The sequence below is a fragment of the Bicyclus anynana genome, chromosome 3, assembly GCF_947172395.1.
Source record: "Bicyclus anynana chromosome 3, ilBicAnyn1.1, whole genome shotgun sequence".
In the NCBI taxonomy this organism is placed as follows: Eukaryota; Metazoa; Arthropoda; class Insecta; order Lepidoptera; family Nymphalidae; genus Bicyclus; species Bicyclus anynana.
Window position 1 is genome coordinate 14,587,595 of NC_069085.1, and position 26,907 is coordinate 14,614,501.

The 26,907-nt window shown below is 35.8% G+C and overlaps 1 long non-coding RNA gene across 1 annotated transcript in view; it reads right to left on the bottom strand.

The window, feature by feature from the left end:
- The window catches only part of LOC112058305 (uncharacterized), a 410,398-nt gene that overhangs the window by 359,192 nt on the left and 24,299 nt on the right, over nucleotides 1-26,907 (bottom strand). Inside the window, exon 2 of the long non-coding RNA XR_008252210.1 lies at nucleotides 12,142-12,172. This is a non-coding gene — a long non-coding RNA (uncharacterized LOC112058305). The remainder of the gene's footprint in view (nucleotides 1-12,141; nucleotides 12,173-26,907) is intronic.

Here is a 26,907-nt window from a genome sequence, read left to right on the forward strand (position 1 = left end):
ATAAAGTGGTGACCCCGACAACAGTCATAAAGTGGTGACCCCGACAACAGTCATAAAGTGGTGACCCCGACAACAGTCATAAAGTGGTGATCCCGACAACAGTCATAAAGTGGTGACCCCAAACATGGCGATGCATTAATATTTAGGTTATATAATAATTGTAAGTTATTTATAACTCTTTAAGCTGCATTGTACAAAACCCACGCAACATTCCTTTGTGTTAGAATTACGTAACGCCGATGGAATGTCAACCCTTGTTAAGTGCTCACACTTATCCAATAACAATCCGACAGGAGTTTCGACGTATAGGCGCCAGTTCGATTCTCCAATGACAGCCGTTATATTTCGGGATACAATGATCCTTTGTTTGTAAAGTATTATAAATACTTAATCTTGGCCCCACTAGGCCAGAGTACGTTAAACGGCTTAACCGGCTACCACGCTTACGGCTAAATCGCGGCTCTCATTTCACGTCATAAATGTGTCGCATACGCATTCGACATTTCTTTGTTATTTAGTTTGTACATTCTACTTTTAGTTTCTATTCCGTGTACAAATATTAAATATACCTTTTTATATTAATTATGGGAGTTTAATTCATACACCACACGCGCGCTCCCATATAATAATAGTAATAACATAATATTTTAATTGTAATTGTATTGTAATTTTTAATAATGTAATTGTTTTATTTTGTTTGTAATTTTTTTTTTGTTTTTTATATTCAATTTTATGTGACTTGTTTTTTTAATTTTATTGCTTTTAGTTTATTGTAGTCTGACGTTTTTAGCATACTAATTTGCATTGTTTAATTTGACATCCATTCATTTCTGACAACTGGTATTGACATTATATTATAATTGACTTATAATAATGACATGTAATAATAGTCAAAACATAATATTTCAATTGTAATTGTATTGTAATCTTTAGTAATGTAATTTGTTTTTTTTTGTAATTGTTTTTTTTTTTGTAATTTTTTAGATATCATTTTTTTTTGTTTTTTATATTTAATTTTATGTGACTTGTTTTTTAATTTTATTGCTTTTAGTTTATTGTAGTCTGACATTTGTTGCATATTAATTTGTATTGTGTAATTTGTCATTCATTCATTTCTGACAACTGTAGTATTGACATAATATTAATTTGTGTACGCTGTGTTAACCTATAATTAGCTGTGCAATAACTACTCATATATTTATTTCAATGTAAATCTTTAACATGTGAAATTGTAATAGCTGTTGGTTATCCTAATAAAATAAATAAATAAATAAATAAATTACCACTGGACCAACGAGGCTGTAAAGTGTAAAACACTAATCAGTAATCAATCAAGATGACATACCGTTAATTTTTAAAAGCGCCATCTGTATTAACACTGCCAAACTAAGACACAACATAAGCAAGACCAGCGCCGAAACCGTTGAGCCTTTTAACGGCATAATTGGGAACTAGCTAGTTGGAGCTTGTGAAGTTAAAGCAAGTGCGGCACGAGAGATGGCGCTACTAACCGCGATTTAAGCGCACTCTACACTCACAGTCGCAGTGTTAATCACGAGCACGACACAATGTGAAAGTCTACCCTCGCAAATTTTGACACCACAGTTTGATTTGCGATCTCCAACGAGATTACGCTATTTTTAAGCTCTTCTCAGCAAAACCTGCGTTCCAAACCGGTGGTAGAGTCTTTACAAACAATCAACTTTGACGATTCAAAAGTGCTTTTAAACTACGCTTACTTGAAATAAATTAATTTTTTATTTCAAGTAGGCGTAGTATAGTAATAGTTTTAATTTTTTTCATTTTGATCCGTCAAGCGGCTTATACCTACCTACTATATAGATATCCATTGAGAACAATAAATTATTAGGAATTTAGGAGCAAGTGTTCTTTTCAGATGGTTGATGATGGATGATCAATCATTCTTCACACATCTCTAGCTCTACATTTAAGCAAGTTACATCTTAAAGTCATACATACCTTTAGCTTACTTAACATGAAAAAAAAGTTAAGAAGGCGTAAGTAAACTAAAGCAAATTCCTTAATAACCACTTTATTCGTACTTTGGCCTCTTTGACGTACGTTTAGCGTTTCAAACTTTTCTATAGCTTATACAACTCTATTATAATCGAAAACAATTGCTTCAAGTTAAGACGACTGAAAATACTCCACCCCAAGTGCTTACCGATTTCAGAACACACTGGCCTCAGTAAAGCAGTCTTTAACAGTGAGCCATAGAAAATAGCTGAAGCTTTAGAAAATCACCCTCCTTTCGAGTTCGCAGCCTCTATTTATTATTTCAACGTTTTCCATATAGAATTTCGAGCTTGCGAAGCGGAGTGTCCTATTGAAGAATCACACTCGGGAGTTGAGTCGATTCAAGAGTAAATTAACACCATTCAAAGACGAAAGCGCTTAGAAGGTCCGCTTTGACTATGATTTGGTATTATGGTCAAACGTTTTGTATCTTTTCTCTATTATATATTTTTACACGTTAACCCTTGACTAAAATCTCACTTGATGGTAAATTGGTAAGTGATGATGCAATCTAAGATGAAAGCGGGCTATCTTGGTAGGAGGAGGATGAAAATCTACACCCCTTTTGGTTCCTACATGACTTCGTACCTGTACATCTTTGTCGGTAAGGAGGTAACAAGCCACGGCCGAAGCCTCCCAATAGCTAGACCTGAAATTAAGAAAACCTCAATCGGCCCAGCCGGGGATTGAACCCAGGACCTAAGTCATTTAAATCCACTGCGCACTGCACCACGGAAGCAGCCATAAAAATTCACTAATATTGTAAAGAAGAAAGATTTGATTTTTGTTTACATTGAATAGGATCTGAAACTACTGGACCGATTTGAAAAATTATTTGCTACCAATGGAAAATTTCATCTCCGTATTGCAAATTCGTTCGTAACACTCCCGATGGTCCGCGCGGGCCGGGGGGCGTGTAGCGATGATTGAAAAACCCACGACTGTTGCACTTCACATCCCCGCACGCACGATTTCACATAAACCAAAGTACTTAATTTTCATGCATTTATGCTGCAAGATAAAGCTGAAATTTAAGTAAAATGACGAATTATACAAGGACGAAAAAATATATTAAGTATATTATTATTTCTGGCAAGCTATCTATAATTTCCTAATGAGCGATGAATATCGGTTATTTTTTTCAATCAGAAAATAGGAATATTTAAAAAAAATTATACTCTAGGAGTCTGGGCATTTCCAAACATTTAATTTTCCATTTCTCATCGCAGCAGATTCCTCATACCGCTGCAATCAGAGTGATAGCGCCATTACTGTTTTTAACACCGTATTACGAACCTGTAGATTAATCCGCGACCAGAAGAAAGGAGCAATTAACACGAGGACAATGCCGCTCGCGTTGCAGGGCTATTATTCTAGAAACAGTTATTCTAGGCCCCAAGCGGACATGGAACAATAGTTGGCCCAATTGTGTTACCAACCAGCCACTTTTTGTTCGCTAAAAAGGAAAATGATTCAATGGAAACTTTAAATGGTGTCTTCTACTGATTTTCTTTATTTGTCTCTTCCGACAACAACACAGATGATTCTGTTCTGTGTTTCAATAGTTACACTGAAATCTCTGAAGTACTGGCACAACAACAACAGGCCCATTTTTAACAAGCCCATGGGAGCTATGGATTTTCCAGTATAAATAGTCGCCTAAATGTTAATCCACGACGTAATCTATCTACCTAAAAATTGCATCTATAATACAACAACAACAACAACATTATAAAGGCGAAAGTTGTGTATTGTTGTGATATTCTAGGAAAAAATATTTTAATTACAAAACACCTATGACTAATCAGTAAATACGTTCCAATCCTAAACATAGATCAGGGAGACTATTCTGTAACTATGTCCTTATCACTTCGACAGTGTGAGTTTCGAACTCGTATCTATCGCTCTCTTTCTACAGTACTGTGTTAGACGGAGAGAGACAGAGGTGAATTCGAAACTCGCACTTGCGAGTTATTTAAAATAACGTTACTGAATAGCCCTCCATGGTCCTGAAGGAAAGTGGGACGTCGACATTCTTTCAACAAACGATAACGCTTCGAAAATTAAAAAATGTATGGAAATGACATTTGCTATCGACAGGTCACGTGATCATGTTTTCGATCGGATCTGTCATTCTTATACATTTTTCTAGTTTTCGAAGCGTTACGTTTGTAGAAAGAGAATCGATGTTCCACTTGGCTACAGGACCTGATCTATGGTTGGGATTGAAACGTATTTACGGATCAGTCAAGTTTCTATTTTTATTCTCATTAAAATATTTTTTCATAGAATATTACAACATTTTAAAGGCGTAAGTTCGTGTGTACCTACCTACTATGTTTGTTACTTGCTCACATACTATACCAATTTGGTTGGAATTTGTAATGTAGATAGATTACACCCTGAATTAACATATAGGCGACTATTTATACTTGGAATCCATAGCTCCTTTTTTAACAAGCCCCATGGCTTGTTAAAAATAGAAATTTACGCGTACCTAGGTAAGCTAGCTAGAGTGCGTAATTACAATTGTGGTACTATTATTTCCATAGATTTTAGAATAGGTACAGATTACCTAATAGATCTATGATTATTTACACAGTTATCAACGTCTCTGTAGTTAATAATAAAAAAAACAAAATTAAATAAAACACTTTTATAACGTATCTATGATAAAACTATGGTCTTACAGATTAAGATGGACACGCGAGTAGAATATATAATAAGTTACCAAAGCGTATAAGACAGGAGAACAATTTAATTAGTTTTAAAAATAATCTGCGTAGGTTTCTCCTGGACAATGCGTTTTATGACATAAATTTATTTTTAACTTTGACATTGTAATATAAATTTATTATTTTTAACCGACTTCCAAAAAGGAGGAGGTTCACGCAAATGGCGTGCAAAATATTATATTAGTTACATTTACAGTAAATATTATGTCATTCCAGAAATTACTTTTAATAATGAATAGAAGAACAATATTAATTAATTTGAAAAAAAGAAAATACAAATAAAAAATAAATGAATCAAAAATCAATTTACATCATATTGTCATGAAAATTTTAATAAAAAAAATTCAACCGACTTCCAACTCAAAAAATTACTTTAACTAAAAAGCAAAAAATAACATCCTACCTATGTGCTACCTACTGATCAGTTTGAAGGCGGTGCCAAGCCAGTGATGTTTTAATTTAATACGTTTAAACTAAATTTCTGTGATTATTCCAGAAACAGCTTTAATTAAAACACGACACTGGCTTGGCACCGCCTTCAAACTGATCAGTAGGTAGCACATAGGTAGGATGTTATTTTTTGCTTTTTAGTTAAAGTTATTTTTTGAGTTGGAAGTCGGTTGAATTTTTTTTATTAAAATTTTTATTTTTTTTATTTTTAGTGTTAGCATACCCACTGCGTGTGTACAGTCACAACCTATCTAAGTGGAAAGTTCTTATAAATACAAAATTATCAAGTCCAAACACAAGGTAGCTACTGAGAGCCGTCGAGGAGTTCTCTTCACTGTGCTTCGTCTTCATCACCAGACCCTTAATACATTCGCAATCCATCTAGGTGGAAAGTTCTCATCAATACAAATTTATCAAGTCCAAACACAAGGTAGCTACTGTGAACCGTCGTGGAGTTCTCTTCACTGTCCCTCGTCTTCATCACCAGACCCTTAATACAGTCACAACCCATGTAGGTGGAAAGTAGTCATCAATACAAATTAATCAAGCCCAAACAAAAGGTGAATGCTGTAAATCCTTGACGAGTTCCATCGTCTGTGTTTCGGCTCCATCATCAGACCAACTCCAAACCTTCATAAAGTTGTAGTGGTTTAAAATACCTTATGGAAACACTAACAAACGTACTAGCCGTTCTACAACTTTCGAAAGTTCCCCTCAATTTCTCCAGGATGCCATCATCAGATCCTGACATGAAAAAAATGGGACCACCCTCGAAGTAAACCCTACAAAACAAAAAAGAATTTTCAAAATCGGTCCATAATTGACGGAATTATCGCTGGACATACATAAAAAAAAAAAAAAAAAAAAAAAAAAAAACATACATACAGCCGAACGTAGAACCTCCTCCTTTTTGGAAGTCGGTTAAAAAGAATAAATTTATATTTATTATCACGCAAATGAACAGATTATATTTATTTGTTAAGACCTTGTAAACTGTATCAGCAAATAAAGAATTGTATTTGTATTGTATTTGTATTTGAGTAATCATGTAAAGGTTCAGTTTTTGTACGTACGTATGTTCAGAACCCTAAAAATACCAACAAGTATGTCCTTACTGCTGTATCGTAGAAACACGCATCAATTTTAATATGAGGGTACCAACACAAACACATACCGCTATCGTCCTAGGCACAGTTTCCCTAGGCGCGACTGAAAGAATACGTCGTAGCGGTCGGAACAAAAGCTGGCCCAATTGTGTTACCAACCAGCCGCCTTTTGTCCACCAAATAGGGAAATGGTACAATAGAAATTTACAAATGAAAAAACCTGAAGGATTTCCCTTCAGATCTCTTTTATTCGTTCGACAGCAAAGAGTTGGGGCGGATTTTTGATCATGGTTTCTTTGATATCACATTCATATTAGTTAGAATTATGTACCTACTAGCGGACGCCCGCGACTTCGTCCGCGTGGAATTCAGTTTTTCACAAATCCCGTGGGAACCATGGATCTTTCTAGGATGAAAAATAGCCTACGTGTTATCCAGAGTAAAATCTACGTCGATTCCAAATTTTAGCCAAATCGCTTCAGTAGCCGCAGCTTATAAGAGGAACTTACACACTTTTACACTTACACACAAGGAATACTTACACACTTACACACAAACCTTCGTCTTTATAATATTAGTCTGATATAGGTACATATTGAAACCTATGTTAACGTTTATTAATTTTTTTTTATTCATTACAAGTTACCGTTGACTACCTCACCTGATGGTAAGTGATGATGCAATCTAAGATGGAAACGGGCTAACTTCTTAGGAGGAGGATGAAAATCCACACCCCTTTCGTTTTCTATCGTACCGCAACGCCAAATTTGCTTGGCGTCTTATACGTCTTTGTCGGTAGGGTGGTAACTAGACACGGCCGAAGCCTCCCACCAGCCAAACGTCTATTCAAGTAACGTAAAATTCTCTAATAAAAATAATAGGTAGGTACTATATCCATCTATCTATCTATACTATACCTAACTGTGGTAAGTAGCTACAAAAGTGGTTCAAAGGTTTGGTAACTCCGTCAACCCACATTGGAGCAGCATGGTGTACTTAAGCTCCAGATTTCTCTCATAGAAGGGCGGAGGTCTGCGCTCTAGTAACGTGCACTCCATAGATGCAAACATGCGCTGCCTACCCTGCCTACCCTTGCTACAAACCAGAGCTGTAGAAGGAAATTTCCATTTTGTTTGATTTGTACGTATCATGCATATCCTGTTCTCGCCACTGCTACGCTTATAAAACATACTGTAATTAAAGACTTGTGAGAGATACATTGAAAAAAACACTCATTAAATAACATTGTATCTAGCCCCTACCTATGCCAATACAATATCCTGAATCAGTAAAATCTCCTGAATTCATGATGCAGTATACAATTAGCCAATTAAATGAATTAAACTATCACTATCAGTCTTGGGCTTAAGTAGATTACACTACCTATCTATACTTGTAATAAATCTGTAGAGAGGTCAATTCTGTACAAGAAATATATTTCCAAAAAATACTTGACGGATTTTAAAGAAACTTGGTACAATTATTCTTCATACTCCTGGGCAGGTTATAGAATAATTTTCAGCACGCTACCATTAATAGGAGCAGAGTAGTGAAGGGAAATGTTGGGAAAACGGGAGAAGTTACTTCATTTTTTGAGCTTCCGTCGCGTGTGCAGCCTTTATGGGTAGGGTAGAGTAGGGGTAGGGTAGAGGTAGGGTAGGGCTAGTTGAAAGTTTACACCGACATTTACGTGGACGATGTCGCGGGCGTCCGCTAGTTCCAAATAAATAGCATAACCTCTAATTATAACGTACGTAATTAACTTCCTCTTTACTGATTATTTCCGCAAATAATAATCAAATCTCGCAAAATAAAAAAGTTAGCGACCACTTTAACGCTCATAATAAGCTAAAAATTATAAAGCGAATTGTGCGCAATGAAAAAGAAATTAATTTGAATGAACTTTGAAATTGGATCTTCAAGTGCGCTCCAACTAAAATATAGAACATTTTCCACAAAGCCATTCATCGGGCTAGCTAAGAAGTGAATCTTTATGAATGCCACCAAATTGTATGAGAGTAGTCCTCTTTCAAAACTTCTCATGAATAGTGTTAATTCGCTATAGCGAATTTGCTCGGCGCACGTCAATGGAGTATTTGGAGCCTTGAGGAGAGTACCTACCGCCTCACAGTGGCAATATTGTGTATGGAAAACGCGGGAACTGTGAATGGAATGAGGCGCTTTCTAGGAACACGCAATGGGGCGTTTTGTATAGAGAGCTCGCGGGAAATGCTTTACAATAAACACGTAACGTTTGACATTCAATTTATAATACTACGCGACGGTATACAAAGTGTCTCGCTTTTTTTTTGGATCTTACAATGGCAATCCATTTTCATTATACAAACAAGTCATTGTTTATTATTTATTTATACTTTACTTGTACACCACAAAACCGTGCGATTATATTGCACAACTTGAATGTATCGCTGGTTGTATCATCGATCGATGATTTATATCGATGGGTTGTATTATTTATTTTATTAATTGCGAGTGGGCTGTTAATTTCTTTGCTTATTTTTCATTTAAATTTGATTATTATGCAACGATATTTTAAATTAGATATGTTAAACGTGCCTCCAAAATCACCGCAAAAAGTGATCCGAATGTAGCTACTCCATTGACTTACACATGCACAATTTTGTGATCACTTACATACTTATACATTATATATTTGTGTATAAATAGTTTTACACTTCCTGAACCATACAACTCGACTTTACAGATTTATTTGTATAAATAATCGTTGTTTACTATGCGAGTGTAAACGCTGCCATTTTTCGCGCTAATGACGTATCTAGTAGGTAGTTATAACGCATTAACTTGACACTTGGCTACCAAGCACAACCAAACAAACAGTGCAAACATCATTCAAGCCAGGTGTCAAGTAAATCCGCACGAGCTGTACGTGTGTTTGGAGATTCTTGCCAAAACCAAACTTGTCTTTTGTGGAAAACATTAGGAGCGCGCACACGGTGCGTAAAAGCAGAGTTCCTTTAGGCACGGCCGAACAAGTGGAATATTCGAGGCTGACTTTTTTTCTTTCAATAGCACACGTTCAGCAGTGCAGCACGGCTGAATAGCAACAGGCAGATAGTTTAAGATGGCGTAGGCGTTCTAATATAGAACTTGCTGCAGTTCATCATATATGTCCTTCAAACATATTATTATGCCATAATCTTGACATTTCAAAAGTGCTTGTAAACTAAGCCAAATGAATGAATTTTGATTTTTTTTGAATTTTTGACTAACGCGTCGAAATTGAGGCACACAAAAGTGGCTTATTGTCTTAACGTCATTGAGCCGCATATAACAACGAAAGTAATTCAAACAAATAATACCTAAATATTGTCTACGATGTCGAGTTATGTGTCCAGGAAGTATGTGTGAACATATACATACAATAATATAATGTACGAGTAAGTAAACACAAAAAAATTGTGCATGTGCGCTCAGTGGAATAGCTATTCGGATCACTTTTTGCGGTGATTTTGTAGGTGCGTAGCATATCTGTAGTATAAAATATCTTTCGACATTACTAATACATTTTTGTTTTAATGCACCTAATCTATACTAATATAGAGAGCTGAAGAGTTTGTTTGTTTGTTTGTTTGTTTGTTTGTTTGTTTGATTGAACGCGCTAATCTCAGGAACTACTGGTCCGATTTGAAAAATTCAGTGTTAGATAGCCCATTTATCGAGGAAGGCTATAGGCTATATTTATCCCCGCATTCCTAAGGGAACGAGAACCACGCGGTTGAAACCGCGCGCGGTCAGCTTGTTTCTCATAATCTGAATAGTATAAGCCTTCTCACAAAAATAGATTTGACCAAATCGTCTGAGCGGGTCCGTAGCCATGTGGCAAGTCGATTATATTTTTACAAACGCTAACGCTTCGAAAATAAAATAATGTATGACATTCACTATCGACAGATCACGTGATTAAGTTGTCGATTTGCCATTTCGTCGATGTCATTTCAATACATTTTGTTAGTTTTCGTTAGTGTTTGTAGAAAGAGAATCGACGTGCCTACAGGCCCTGTTTCACAATAGCTCACTGAGGTGAACTAACCTAAAGATATTGTGCTAGGTTAGGCGCATAGGGCAACTTTGTTACAGGCTTCCGTAAGCAAAGTCGCAGTCGACTTGATATATTGTGTATAATTTGCTGTACAAGTACGTAATTACAGCAACCCTTGTATCCCCTGTTTTTCAGCCACATCGCATCGCTTCGAAAGCCGAAAGGAAAAAACGGGGCGTGCCTGAACAAAGCCACGTACACAATGGGGCCGCGCGAACAATGCTAACTAGAAGAGATGCTGTTGTAGCTTGTATCATTCGCAGATAGAGATGGAGGGTAGTCGGCTTGTTTGGCGCCTGGTGCTGGACAGGATATCAGAAGTGGGATACTTGAATCAACAAACCAATGGTACTAGTGTCATAAATACTCAACTACTCTACTCTGGTTTGTATATTACATTAGTCAAACTACCAATGGTTTATTTTATTTTATTTTTTTAATCTATAAGTTTTAAGGGACTTTTATTATAAATAACATGTCAGTCCCATCGTACCCTAATTAACAATGACAGTGACAAAACCAATGGTTTATTAATTAATGATTATAACACATTTTGGTATTAACTAGATTTGATTCTGGATAAGGAAATACATTAATTATTGACTCCCTCATAATGCAACGTATTTTGATGCATCTTTACATTCAAGTATTATCAAGCAACATAATGGCTTTGTTATAGTGAGATCGGGCATTTGATTTAAACTTGATAAAAAACAAAATCAACGCGGGAGAAGTCGCAGGTATACGCTAGTAAAATAATATATTGTGACTATCTCCATTTCGTAATTAGTGGTTTCGTAACACGTGGCTAATAGATCGCATGCTAAATAAAATAGAGATACATTACATTCATTGAAATTCAGAGGCGAATACGATTGAGTCTTTTGAGTTGCACCGTATCGTATTCCTGTAAAGAAAGAACATCGGTAGCAGCGCAATATCCAGCGTCGTATTAATATTCAAACGACACTTTTCACATTGCACATCCGCAAGCTCAGCACTAACAACAGAGTCCGCAACAATGTGCCCTCTGAAGAGCTCCGAACAATCGAATGAAGACAATAAGCAGCGATACTCCGAGACAAAAAGAGGCGAAATAAAGGCTCACTTGTTTCCTGGCCGCATTGTGAGGAGCGGGCGAGGGCAGAGACAAAAGCGTAATGTGCCACGGGCCCAAACAATGGGGACTGAGCCATTATTGTTACTGTAGCGGCGCTTTAGCGAAATATGTACGCGCTGGCTCCAGCGAACTTGACATGCCGACGCGGCCTTGCGGAGTTGACTCTGTGACGCGGACGCACTGACTCATGTCAATCGCGGATGTCATAACAAAGGCGTGATGAGCGAACGTGCCACTTCTGCATTCTTAAATACTCCATTATTTGTTCAATAAACGAAATATAAAAAGAAAGCATTGCACTTTTTATTGTGCATATTTTATTTTTTTCGCTCTCTCGATATACTCGTAGGTAGGTAAGCCATATTTATTCTGCAAAGTATAGTTTCAGTGAAATACAGTACTTCTCTTACTCGAAGTTATAGACATAAATTGCGTTTTTAAGCACTGTGTGATTGTACAAAGGAGACAGGTAAACTTGATTTAGTATAATCTTCTAATACATACGTTAAGTTGAATGTTCGAAATTTTTAGTCATTATACTCATGAAAAATACATATAAAAGCTAATAATTATATTTATTACGTGTATAAGACTGCATACTCAATTACTTACCAAGAGAATGTGTAGAGACGTGACCATGTTCCTGAAACAAAAAGTGCATTTAGGTTAAAGTTGCTAATAGGTACATCAGACGTTTAACACGTATTTCATTTCCACGCTTTGTGAACAATAGCACCTAATTTTTTTTTTTTAATGAAATTTGTTTACTTATACTTATTATTGGTAACGTTTAATATTGAATGAAGTGGTGTTTTCACCAAGATTTTTAGCAGTCACGAAAAAATATGATTATTAAAAATATGGGCGTTTGTTTAAAGTAGAGTATGTAAATTTATTTAACAACAAGTTAGCCCTTTTATGGGATTTCACCTGATATTCATCATCATATCAGCCGATGGACGTCCACTGCAGGACATAGGCCTTTTGTAGGGACTTCCAGACATCACGATACTGAGCCACCTGCTTCCAGCGAATCCCTGCAATTCGCTTGATGTCGTCAGTCCACCTGGTGGGGGGTCAACCAACACTGTTCTTAATACTAGTGCGCCATTTTAGCACTTTGGGACCCCAACGTAAATCGGCTCTTCGAACTATGTGCCCCGCCCATTGCCACTTCAGCTAAGCAACTTGTTGAGCTAAGTGACTTTGGTTCTTCTGCGGATCTCCTCATTTCTGATTCGATCTCGCAGAGATACCTCAACATAGCACGTTCCATCGCCCGCTGTGTGACTCTGCACCTTCTTATGAGGCCCATAGTTAGCGACCACCTGATATTGGGATAACGTTAATAATATAAAACGGTAGCAGGCTAAGAGAAGGTTACTATTTTAATCTACCTCTAATACGATTACGTGTACTCTGTTTCTACGTTATTATACCGAAAGCACCTCTTTATTAGGAAGAAATCTCTACCAAAATATTGAGCCAATTAAAAATAAAATCTTAAACCGACTCCAGCTAGGAGTCAAATCCAGGACTACTCTTTCAAAGTGTAACTGTGTAACAGTATTCTCTAGTACTGTATAGCTGATATTCGCCTGATATTTTTAAGCTTATCATTTTAAAATCACGATCCCTCACTGTGCATAGATCATTATTATATTGTTGCCCTCTAGAGATTGAAGTATCATTTCGTTATCGCGGTCAAAAAGAGCCGCGTTTGATTTCTCGCTTTGTGAGTTCTGTAGTTGTAGGGAGGGCAATTGCAAGCTTTATTAACAAATAAAGATTTTTTATTACCTATTTCGTAAGTGAGGTCAGTTCCATATTGTATGAAAAGTATTTATAAAGATTTATACTTGTACTTTTTTATTTTTTATTTTATATAAGTATAATATTATAGTATTTAATATAACGTCTTTCATCGGTCAAACCCTCCCTACACTGACTTATGCTATTCCTTCCTTCCTATTCTAAAAAGTTCGTTGAGATCGCGAAATGGCTGTCCTGCTTTCCATCCTTCATATTGTGACGTGACTGGTAGCAGCGACAGTGGTTTTTGTACCTGGTAATTGTACCATTACTTTATGGTAGAGGAAACACCTCGAGCAGGTCCCAGGACTTGTGACCTTGGGTGTAGGTTTAAAGGATCCTTTCAGAATGCATAAACACTCATGCCCAGTTCACCATAAATAAATAATAAATAAATAAAAAAAGCCTTTTATTATTTCCCATTTACATAAGGTAATTATTCTAATACTTTTTAAACAGAACAAAGTAGGTAACACTTTTATACTTAGTAATTTTTTTGCATTTTATCTTTTTATCAATATTTTTTATGTTATTTGTGTCTATTTATTTTTCTTTCTTTTTCTCTATACAGGAAGAAAATTTTTTTAGTGCGGATATTTTTATATTTTGTACATAAACAAAATTTAATGATCACGTATTTTTTCTTTTTTTTTTTAACTCAAAAATAACAAAATTATCGTTAGCTAAAGTTATTTACTTTTGAACAGAATTTTAGGGTCACCCTATTGTGCGTATATTTTATTTTCGTTTGATACCTAAAGGACGTCACCAGATCACTTTTAAGCTGAATATATCTTGTTTAGTAATAATATGTACATTATTTTGTTATTTTAGAGACATAAATTAAAAAAAAAATTACATAAAATGTATCGAACTGTTTGTAGATTTATATTCTATTAATGATACAGAACCACGAGAAAAAATATCCGCACTAAAGACCGAATCACCCTGTATATCATATATATATATATATCCTTAACTTTTTAAATGAGAACCCCTCTGTAGGGTAAAGGCCCACTTCACCATGCCCACACTAAATAATTTATGATCAATAATTATACTTATTATTGCACAAAATCACGCGACTGGCAGCATGACGGTGTCCACGTTGCCTAACAAACAACCTCAAGTCATCAAATACCCTCTTATTTATTCCCCTCCACAATAAAATAAATAATGAATGTGAATACCACCCGTAATGGAGGAACTTATAACAATATGGCGAATATGGTTATGGTTTTTGACACGACTTTCTCCAAAATAATAGAGAAGCTTATTTTGATACAAAAATAATAAACAAAACGCTACATTTCACTAATGAAATACGCACTGAAGAAAAAACGGATAAATTATTATGCATCAACCTATTATTTTTGTTAGAGTGTAAGGTAGATATTACACTTGACATAATTTATCGCATAGACAACAACCAGGACAAGTGAAGGAAAAATTATATACGCGGAAAATTCCATACACATTGTATGAGATTGATTGGCTTACCTATTTGTTTGTCCCTTAGCTGAGTTACAGGCACGTGGCATTGGCACCTTTATTATAGTTTGGTTATAGGACGTTCTTTGGTGCCAATGTTGATTTTACCATATCAGAAAACTTGAACTGGTTTTCTTGTATATATTCTGCCACTAAAAAGCATTAGAGAAGTGATAGCCCAGTGGATATGACTCCTGTCTTCGATTCCGGAGAGCGTAAGTTCGAATCCGGTTCGGACATGCTCCTCCAACTTTTCAGCATTTTAAGAAAATAATTAACATGCTGAAAAGTTCGAGGTGCATGTCACGAGTCTCAAACGGTACAGATAAAAAACACATCGTGTACCTGCATACCTGAGAATTTTCTTAATTCTCTACGTGTGTGTAGTCAGCCAATCCGCATTCGGCCAGCGTGGTGGACTATTGGCCTCTCATTCTAAGAGGAGACTCGTGCTCCGCAGTAAGCCGAATATGGGTTGATAATGATTTAACAAAGAACAATCAGCATTGTTGTGTTCTCTTCTAATTCGTAGCAATTACACACAGGTTAACAAATACAAGGTAGATACATAAGGTGACCTGCGAATTTTGTTCTGTTTAGGTATGGCAATTTCCACTTACCATGAGGAGGGAGGAGATCTGCTTAACCAGACAACTATTTCTGTAAAAAGATCGCTAATTCTGAAATTTTTGCTCTAGATACTCGTATGTGTCGAGTATACATAATACATATGTAGATAATGTATTATTCCTTGTGTATATATTCTCATTTTCGTTTTTCATTGTCTGGAACTTGGAAGATCGCTCATTAGCGATAAAACCGCCCTTTAAGTTAATTTCTTGCTTGTTATTATTCTTTTTGGTGTAAAATAAAATATATTTCATTCATTCATTAGATAAATACAAGTGAATCTAACTAATAAAAGCGCGATAAAACAGACACCATAATTCTCATTTTGGGGTAAAAAAAGTTCTGCTACGAACATGATAGTATGTAGTTGATATTCATATCACAATTCGCCATTGTTTTAAAATACAATGAGTTCTGCTAAAACATAAGTGGCCGGAGCACTTGAATAAAATGGACAAAAGAGCAAATGTACGCGAATCTTATAATAGGGTTGGTGAATAGAACTTTTATGAAATGATGTCAACACAGTACTGTAGAAAGAAAAAGTAGAAAGACAGTCGTTGAAACGTACATTTGGAAGTGTATACTACACATTACACTTTTATTACGAATAATGAAAAGTTTATTAATAATAAACACGAACATTAAAAATGTCCAACTTTGGCAACAGCATTTATTTCTGGGTGTTAATATTATGTACAGTAGAACCCGTTTAATACGATTTTGCAGGGACCCAACTAAAAACGCGTCTTAAGAGCGCGCAGCGCGTCGGTACGATATGGGTAAAATTCGAAGCGCAAACGAGACGCCGAATTATGACTTTCATGTGAGTGAAAAGCACGGAGCGATTGACGCGCGACGCAAATTTTATGACGTGAGCGCTAAAACCATTTTTACCTAATTGCAAGTAAATTAAACAACATAACGAAAAACAAAATGGCCGTGTACAAGATATATACCTAATTTTCTATACAAAACACAAATTTATGAAAATAAGTTTGCTTTTCCTGAGATTGAAAGCAAAATGTGAGCAAAACATGTATTTTTCAAAAAAATAAACTATCGAGAAAAGTTTTACAAATTGTGTATTTTGTATAGTCATAACGAAGCTAACACTTTGAAATACCATTTACCCAAATATCAGGCTCCTAACTTTTCCAGAATCTGAGATCCAGAACCATTTGTAACCACCAAATTACATATTGCACACTCTTAAACGGGAATACGGGATGGGTGGGGGGATACTGAAAAATATAACGACTAATGTATACATACATAGTTATAAAAATTTGTGTATTTGGTGTAAAGACTACCTAATTATGCTACTTAAAGTAATCACTTATTCTGGTATGACAAAAAGATTTTGATGCATTAGCAATTACGAAATGCGTCTTTAAAATTGTCAGTTTAGAATCGCATCATGTCAAGGGTCGTTTGCTGTCAGGATCTGTAAAATTTTTAATATATCATGTATTAGCTTTTTCCTGCAATCTTGTTTAAGGACCTTTATGATGTCCTGATCTATCTGTTGTAATTTATTTATCGCATTTGGAATTACACGTGTGTGAGATGTATTAAACGGGATGACGAATCGTATTAAGCGTTACAAAATACGTATGTCATGTTTGAAAACATGTCTCAAGTTGTAGGGACTGGCGTAAATTACTTATTATGCAAGAAATCGTTTTAAGCGGGTTCTACTGTATTTGTCTCAATTTTTATATTATTTTCCTAGTCCTGACGATATAAATGCATAAATCCATGACAATCATAACGCCATAAACATAAAACAAACTCACATGCGTGTTTTGCTAATTTGTAATATTAGCTACAATTACGAGTAAAATTGCGTGGTGCACAAGAATATAGGTATTACTTTATTAAATTGGAATCGGACCAAAAAAGCGAAGTGGATAGCTCCTAAAACCGCTAATCTTCTAAGGGCCGAAGTAATCCTTTAAATATCAAGAACATTCCGGACCGCAGTAACACTGGTAGGAATACGTGTATGAGTAATAAAATTCAATTTTCATATTGCAATTGTAACAGTGAAAGATTGAATTTTGATACACCCCCGCAGTCGCGGCCATTCAGCGTCGTCCGAGCGTGCCTTCAGCGGACGCATGGGGGGATGGAAACTTTGGATTAAATTACTTATAGAACGGAATACATAAAGTATATACGAGGATTTTTTTTTGAATAAGCAAGCGCTTAGCTGCAATCATGCCTGATGGTAAGCGATCATGCAGCCCATGGTGGAACGCGCTTGCCTAGAAGATGCATATTCACTCTTGATTTGAAAGTACCCATATTGTAGGTGGTGGGGAAAACTGAAGCTAGGAGAGCATTCCACATCTTTGCAGTGCGTATAAGGAAAGAGGAACTAAAGAGGAAGTCTGAAGGTGGTGCCAGTGACAGAAAAATTGAGGAGTAGAAGGTTAGCTTGGTATGGACATGTAATGCGTAGGGTGGAAAGTCATATTATTAGAAAAATGTGCAAGTGGAAAGACATAAGAGGAGAGGAAGGCCAAAGAAGAGAGGGTTGGATTGTGTGAAAGACCTATATGTGTGTAAAAGGAGTGGATGATAAGTTGACGAGTAATAGAGACGAATGGAAAAGTTTGACATATTTTTCCGACCCCACTTAAGTGGGAAAAGGTAAGGAGATGATGATGATGATACTTATAGAATGGATGAAATGAAAACTGTTTGTAATCCTACTAGCTTAACTACGTGATTTTTACCGCGTAGTTTCCGTTCCCCTAGGAATAAGGGGATAAATAACACTATAACACTCGGGAATAGTGTAGCTTCCAAACAGTGTAAGAATTTTTCAAATCGGTAGTAGCTCGGAGCCTATTTAATGCAAATAAAAAATCAAAGCTTTCCTCTTTATAATACTAGTATAGATTATATAAATTCAATTACATATTTTAAATTCAAGGTATATATTTTATATGAATACAGTGAGAAGATAACGGACTAAACTATTTGAGTTAGCCCTCATTCGCTCTCGTGCGAATGAGGGCTAACTCAAATTTCATTTCAAACTTTCAAATCATTTCAAATTTTCAAATTTCAAACTCTATTTTCAACGCCCAAGATTGAAAATCTTGGGCGTTGAAAATAGACCTTCATTCAACTTCATACTATATCTGAATGCTTTTTTACGTACGTTAAAAAAAGTATGAAGTTAAATGAAGCTCTATTTCCAACGCCCGTCAACAACACAGTGTTGCATTTTCAATTTTTAAAACAATGGAGTAAATACTATATATACCTAAAATAAAAATAAGAGTATTCTTCTAATTCAAAATACAAAGGCATTCGTGGTACGTATAGCTTAGAAACAGTTTCAGCAAACTATTCTTCTATTGTAATATTAGATCTTAAAGTGTCTAACACTGAGGTTCTTGCCAGAATGCAAAAGAAGACTGAGCTTGTTAAGACCATTAAGCAGCGGTAGATATCGTATCTAGGGCATAGTTTGCGACACGAAAGATACCGTTTGCTTCAAAAGGAAGAAAGAAGTCCTGGCTACGAAATATAAGGGAGTGGACTGGCATAAAGACCGTCGAAAAACTTTTCCGCCTAGCCATGGACAAGGAAAAGTTTAGAAAGCTGACCGCCGACCTTCAGTAATGGAGAGGCATTAAGAAGAAGAAGTGCTACCAAGACTGAACCGATTTTATTGGAACTTTCACTGGAAGATAGAGGTTAATGAGCAACGCATAGGCTACTTTTCATTCCAATAAAAATAATGGTTTTCTCGAGATTTGTGAAAAAGTGAAATTCAAACGGACGACGACGCGGGCGGCCATTAGTGAAAAATAATATTTTAAATTAAAAGTTTATGTAAGCTTGAAAAAAATAAACAATCAAATGTTAGTTTATTTATAAATTAGCGGGAGTCCGAGAAATTCAGTTCGTCACAGATTCCATTGGAACCTTGGCTTTTTTCACAGTATGTAACCCACATGATGTTCAATAACCTCTTCTATCTTCCAGTGAAACTCTCATTAAAAATCCAGAGATTAGCGTAAACAAACAGAAAGACAAAAAAACATTTGTTTGTGGTTTAGTGTCGTGTAAATACCAATAATTTTTGAATACCATTTGAGAAGGGCAGGTTTCCTCACAATATTTTTTCTTCACCGTTTGAGACACGTGATATTAAATGCACACAACTGAAAAGTTGAAGATGAATGCCCCGGACCGGATTCGAATCCACGCCCTCCGGAATCGGCGGCAGAGGTCATATCTCTCGGGCTCAGCAGTGAACCGAATTGATAATGATGATTATGATTTGAGAACATACAGATACCTACGTGTACTTCAATTTTATTCATATGTATTGACATGGATTATTATCTGAGATGAGTTTACGTAATTAACGTTATCATGACGGGTCCGATGCGTCATATAATTATCGGTTTGCATCAATAAACCTATATTGCCAACCAATTGTGCCAAGTCACCGCAAACAATGGAATAGTTCCCAAAGCGCAGGTTCGCCTCTATTGTAATATATTAATTAATAAAATAAAGGGGGTAGGGAGCTTTTGTCCGGCCAGGATGGATCAGATCTCATTAACCAGTCATTGTGAGCGGAACAATGTGGTGGTCAGCCGAGGCGTCTCGTCATCCTCCTATAAACCTTTGCCTTTGGTCACGATTCACAGATTCGGGAAGTCGTACTAAGTCGAGTTTATAGATTAATTTAATGTTTAGATTTCATTAGGGAGTTCGGACTAGCTTGAACTGTTTGTTTTGCAAAACTATAAAGCTTAGAATAGAAGCAGCTTTACGATGATATGCAAGGAACAAGAAGTTTAATAATAATTATTTAAGCGCTGAAAATCAGACACACCTACATATTAGTTACTAACGGACTCCCGCGACTTTGTATGCGTGAAATTCTACGCGAATGAGGTTTTCACAAATGCCACGGCAACCATGTTTTTTTTCGGCATATAAAATAGTCTATAATATGTTGCTCAATAACCACCTCTATCTGCCAGTGAAACCCTCATTAATAACGGTTCAGCCTTTCCAGAGATTAGTCCGGACAAACCTAGCCAGATATACAGATAGAAAGACACAAATGAAAAAAGCTTGATTATATTTTAATACTGTGTAAATAGCACTTGAAAAATACAGTTATTTTAAAATAACAGACAGACACTTCAATTTTATTTATATATGTATTGATGATACGAGTACGTTTAAAACATTAAATTTTACAATTGAAAGTTGGGAATTTACTTTCAAAACAAACCTATTTTAAGTTATTTGTATTGATTACAAGTAGCATTCACTAACTGATTTTACAAATGGTACGAGTACACTTCTCCGATCAGCCCTAATCAAGCGATCCTTAAAAATTAATCGCATTTTTTTCAATTCTAAAGCAATTTGCTTAAAAATTTATTTTAAATTCAAAATAATAATAATTTCAAATACCTGGGGTGGGGCCCAGGTATTTGAAATTCTTATTATTTTGAATTTAAATATAAATAATATTATAATAAATAAATTTACATCTCGTAGCATTTCGTAGAAGGGCTACATCGCTACGCGAATTCTACGACTTTTGCGAAATATCTTGCTGGCGTAAAATAAGCCAACAAACGTGGCGAAGAATTTGAAGCATAAATAACCCGTTCCTTCTAAGTTAGACAGTAAAATATTTAAAGAATTCTTAGAATGTTTCAAAAACTGAACTATTATCGCTAATACAAATTCAAAATAAGACGGTATACTCCGCTGATACAAAAAAATAAATTGGACAATTACAATAGGTAGTTAAAACTTAATAATAATCAGCGAGCTATGCTTGGTAGTTAATATCTCTATCAGATCGAATCAGAAATGAGTCGATCCGCAAAAGAATCAAAGTCACTAAACTTCAAGTGGCGCCCTTCGAAGACCTTCCACAAGGTGGACGGACGACATCAAGCGGGCCACATGGAGTCCGAGATGGAGAATAGGCCAGTGTCCAGCAGTGAACTCCATCGACTCTTATTGATGATGATGATGATTGAACTTTATCTAGATTTATTTAATAATTTGTAAGTTTATAACTCAACTAGGGTGGCGGTAGGTTAGGTGTAGGGTTATAGGGTAGAGGAACAGGTAGGGTAGGGGTAGGGTAGAGGTAGGCTAGGTTTAGGGTAGGGGTAGGAGTAGGGTAGGGTAGGGTAGGGAAGAAGTGCACATAAGTCAAAGCGAAGCTTGACCGCGTCCGCTAGTATACTATAAAGTATAATCTCTATCTCGATATTTTAAAACGTATACAAAATGGTCGCGGCGATTCGCTTCAACTCTGCGCCTGCTCTGGATGGAGCCTTAAACCTTTGGGTTTGTTTGGCTTATAATTTTAATTTTGTAAACAGTTACTATTTGCTAGTTTATATAAAAACAATGATTTTAAATCTTTAATATGCAATATTGCACATTGTACAAGTATACTTATAAGATATATCGCCGTAGATCTCATCACCTAGGTAATTCTATGTTTTGTTAACATACTCGTAAATCCAAAGATACTAAGCTACTCGTAGTTACAGAAGAAAGCGAAATCCTACACAAAAGTCTTCGCCGGACAATAGATGGCGCTTGATCTAGATAACGACATGTTAACATTGTCACAATGGAGGCGGTAATGGCGCGATTGTACTTCGGCACAATGCTTTTAGATGTCACCTCCGACAATGGACTCGTTCGATATCTGCTACTGTTGTATTGTTGTACTGTTGTGTTCAGTCAAACGCGCCAATCGAACAAAAATATTACCCTAATAAATACTTGAGTGCTAATTATTTTGAGCTACCAATAATAATTTACCTATGGTTCCGAGACTTGGTCGCTAACTATGGGCCTCATAAGAAGGCTCAGAGTCAAACAGTGGGCGATGGAACGAGCTATGTTAGGAGTATCTCAGCGTGATCGAATCAGAAATGAGGAGATCCGCAGACGAACCAAAGTCACCGACATAGCTCAACGAGTTGCGAAGCTGAAGTGGCAATAGGCGGAGCACATAGTTCGAAGAACCGAGTCCAACTTTTTTTTATACTTTGATATACTTAGATATCCGAAAAAAATATATAACTTGGTCATCCTAGGGATTTTTGGAAAACTATTCAAATTAGTTTTAGATAATTATGGTGGTGGATCTACCATTTGCGTTTTATCCATTAATTACGGGACACCCTGTATATTTGACCTTGGAGCAGAACAGAGGCTACTAGTTCGCAAATAAATAGGGGTTGGACTTTTTAGGAAAGTCCTTGATATTTCAAGTTATATTTACGAAAACCGTGGTCACGGCAATGAGCAAAGTCTACCTCTTTATAATATTACGCGTAAATGTAAGTAGACACCCAAATAGATTTACTGAATAATGTAAGCTATGAATAGAGTATATTAAAATTGGTGACACAATAGTCTGTAATAATAATAACGCTGTTGTATGTACAGTCGGGTGAAAATAATTGCTCGACTGTACAATCGAACAATACTGTTTTGTACTGAAATATTATCTCTTTTACAGCAACCATCATTTAAGTACCTATTTATTAGAAAATATTTATAAATTCAATAAAAAATGTCAATAATCAACTGTAATATTCAATAACAATAATAATACACATATAAATATAACTTGATACGGAGTTATTGGTCAAACTACTCCGAAGCGGCTCAAGCAATTTAATAGATTTTTTGTATATGTGGTCGCAAAGTATTTTTCTGCCACCTGCCTATTAAAAATGAATAAATCCCCCTTAAAAAAATTGGGGGGGAGAGGGTAGAATTTTTTTCTATCCGCATTTTAAGTATTTTGTATGAAAGTTTATATGGTTGAATAATGTTTACTGGGTCAGCTAGTCACACTTTTTAGCGCAAAATACATCAGCATGTGAAAGAATGCACACTGTAAAGCACATTTCAAACAATATCATTTAATTTTATTGTGTTTGTTATGTATTGACAACTTAATTAGTGAATATTGTCAAACGCAAATCTCTAAAGAAGAATCTATAAAGCTTTATATAACAATGCTAGGAGACGAGATGATTCGAAAGACCAGATTAGATTGATCCTCAATTGTTCCCATTGAGTATGACATTAAAGAGCATGTTTATTAATTTCGAGGGGGTTGTATCACTGGTCGTAATACGTCGCAGCCAACTATTCAACGTTATATTATTCAAATCTGATGATGGATTTTGGAGAACATTGTATGAAAACAAATAGCGCACGCCGAACACTAGAGTGGTATGTGACAGGCTTTGTTTGTCTCTTCTACTGGCGCATAATATTAATGTACTCAGAATACTATTACGTAAGATGGGTATTCAAAAAGCTAGTGGGAACAAACGTGGAGTAAGCAGTTTGTTTATTAAGAAACGTGGTATGTGAAGAAAAGAAATGGTCCAGTTACATCATTTTTAGCAGGATGTCGATTACAAAAATAAGAAAACCAATGTCGAACAAAGGTTATGGATTCACAATATTTATCAACTTAATTAAATCAAAATGTAACCAAAATAAGACACTAGAATGGCAGAGAATACTTTGAGCAGTCCCAGAAGCTTGTTACTCCGGATGCAGAAGGGATCCCTTCCGACTAGCCAACACTCACCATTCACTACTCAAGTCACTCTCCCCGACTATCCCAAATAAAGAATACTGAAGCCGACTTTACGGCGAGCTCCTAATACCGCCAGTAGTTCCCGCCCGATCGCTACCCCTCTCTAACTCCCTACTCTTTACGGACACAAGTCGCACCACCTAGCGTCAGCACGAGCCAACCGCGTGGTTCTCGTTCCCGTAGGAATACGGGGATAATATATAATATATAGCCTTCCTAGATAAATGGGCTATCTATCTATCCATCTGAGAGAATTTTTCAAATTGGACCAGTAGTTCCTAAGATTAGCGCGTTCAAACAAACAAGATTTGAAAATGCAAATGAACCGAGAAACCTAAATTTTATAAATTAGCTAAAGCTGCAAAACAAATCTACGGCCTCCTGGTTATGAATCCACACTACACAATGGGGATGATGACTAGGTTTGAATATATTGATTTTTATGATACATTCGGGTAAATAAGGTCAATGTTGACTAATTTATACATAAAAAGCAAAGATTGTCTAGATATTTGCAAAATAAATGAGATTGTTAAATTTCAAAATCTATTAAAAATCTTTTATCGTATATAGATGAAAATTCATACAGTTTTAGCTTCCTTACATTAAATGTGACATTTTTTAATAAATGAACTATAAACATAAACGCACAAATAACAAAGATATTAGTAATTTTGTTTGAATGCACATACAAATCTAACGATCATTACATTGCCTACGACGTCATTAGTCCGTGCCATTTTGTATGAGGCGTTTTTCAGGGATCCGCGGCAGCGCCGCAAATCTGACCCTTTAAATCCGTGTAGCTCCCAAAGTAATGAAAGCAGATACCCTGTTACTTTTACAAAATTGCTTTACTATTAGCATACTCTTAATTTATATACAATTTAAAAAACTGTCATCATTCCTATTCCGGTCATCATAAAAAATATGTAGGTACGATTCGTGTTCTTATTTGATGTTTAAATAATTCGTATCGTGATATGAAATCGAACCTCCATCACGCATAAATTGAAGATTCGATGACAGGATTGACAATTAATTACAGGAAACAAACACAAGCGGTGCGGAACAGGGGTTGGTGTCGAGATGACCTAGGGGATGACCGATAATGGCGGAAGCACACTCACATGTGAGGGGCAGATACCACGTGTAATGACGGTTTCGAATTACAAAAATCATCTTTGCTATAGTCAAATATTAAATGATTTCATTCAATAAAGTCCTTAAAATTGTCTTTTAATCGTATTTTTTTTTATTTCTGTAAATCTAGCAAACGCCAGTGAGTTGGTCCACCCTTTAGACCTCCTTAGTCTAGCCCTACCGTAAAATCCGGGTAGTTTATACTTAATCCATCTACCCAAAACCAACCTACCTACCTATTAAACATCTTTGTACGACTAGCGTAATACGACTTTTCGCTTTCAATTTAGATTACAGAGAAAAGATATACCAGTTATAGGTGTCTTAAACTGAAAATAAAAGCTATGAGGATTCCAAACGTGCCCTGTTATACAAGTATCCTATCTGTCGTTTTACAAAAATAAGAATAACAAGAACAATAAGGAAATGATATACTAAAGGGAGCTTATCGTTTAGTGATCTCTATTACTAGACGAATACTAAAAGGAAATTGACTGCTATTTACGTATACATACATCTCAATATATAGTATACTTTTTACAGAGTTATGTAACAAATGAGAACTTCAAGTGCAGCCTTCTGGTATTTGAAGAAATCACTTATCTAGTGTTGCAAATGTTCCTAATGCTTTATACATGAGGAAAACACGCCTGTTCGCTTGAGAATAGACTCCTTCTTAATTTCTCCTCATATGTCGTCATCGAAAACAGTTCCTATAGTAGATTAACAGTCAGGCATTCTAATGTAGGTATTTGTCATAGTTCTATTCTCGTATGGGTTTATAAGCAACCAAAAGCAACTAGTCACCGCTCCGCAGTTCCACACTCCACACACGTAGTTCTTGTTCTTATGAGAAAACGAGGATAAAGTATAGCCTGACACTGACAGCTAACATGACTTTCTAGTGGTAAAAAAATCTAAATTAGTTTAGTAGATCCAGAGATTACCCCTACAATACCACAAACTGTAATGTAACTCTTTAAAAATATATTAGTATAGAATTATAGATGTAAAATGTAATATGTACGAGGATCCATACTTTACTGACAACACATTGTGTATTGGCAATACTTGTGTATTGGTAAAAAATTCAATTATTTCGGCACATATTAAATTTTATTGATGTATTACAAGTGGGAGTATTGTTCGGGTTGATAATAGGAAAATCTGTCAACACAAAAGCAGGGTTGTCGACATTTGAATATTACACTAACCCTTTAACCACTAAAGTAAAAAGCACCACCAAGTTTTAAAAACTACTACAACATACCTGCCACGTCATTTTTTTTTTTCCTGTAGGGGGGGAAAATTCTCATGGACACCTGTTTGGGTAGTGCCGGACTCCTACCGGCTAAAAACCCCTCCTACCTTCAGAACGCTGGTGTACCTGCCATTCGGCCTACCACCAACGTCGTCGCAGTCTTTTCTCACTTTCCGAGTGTCTTTTCATCTTTCTCCTTTATTTTCATTATGCTTTTCAGAAAACTATATCTGCCACGACTGCCACATCTAATTCTCTGTGGGTGCTGCTCTTGGTGTAAAAATCAGCTTATTCCTGGAAACCTGGAGCATCTATACTGATATTATATTATATACTATTATATACTGAAGAGTTTGTTTGTTTGTTTGTTTGTTTGTTTGATTGATTG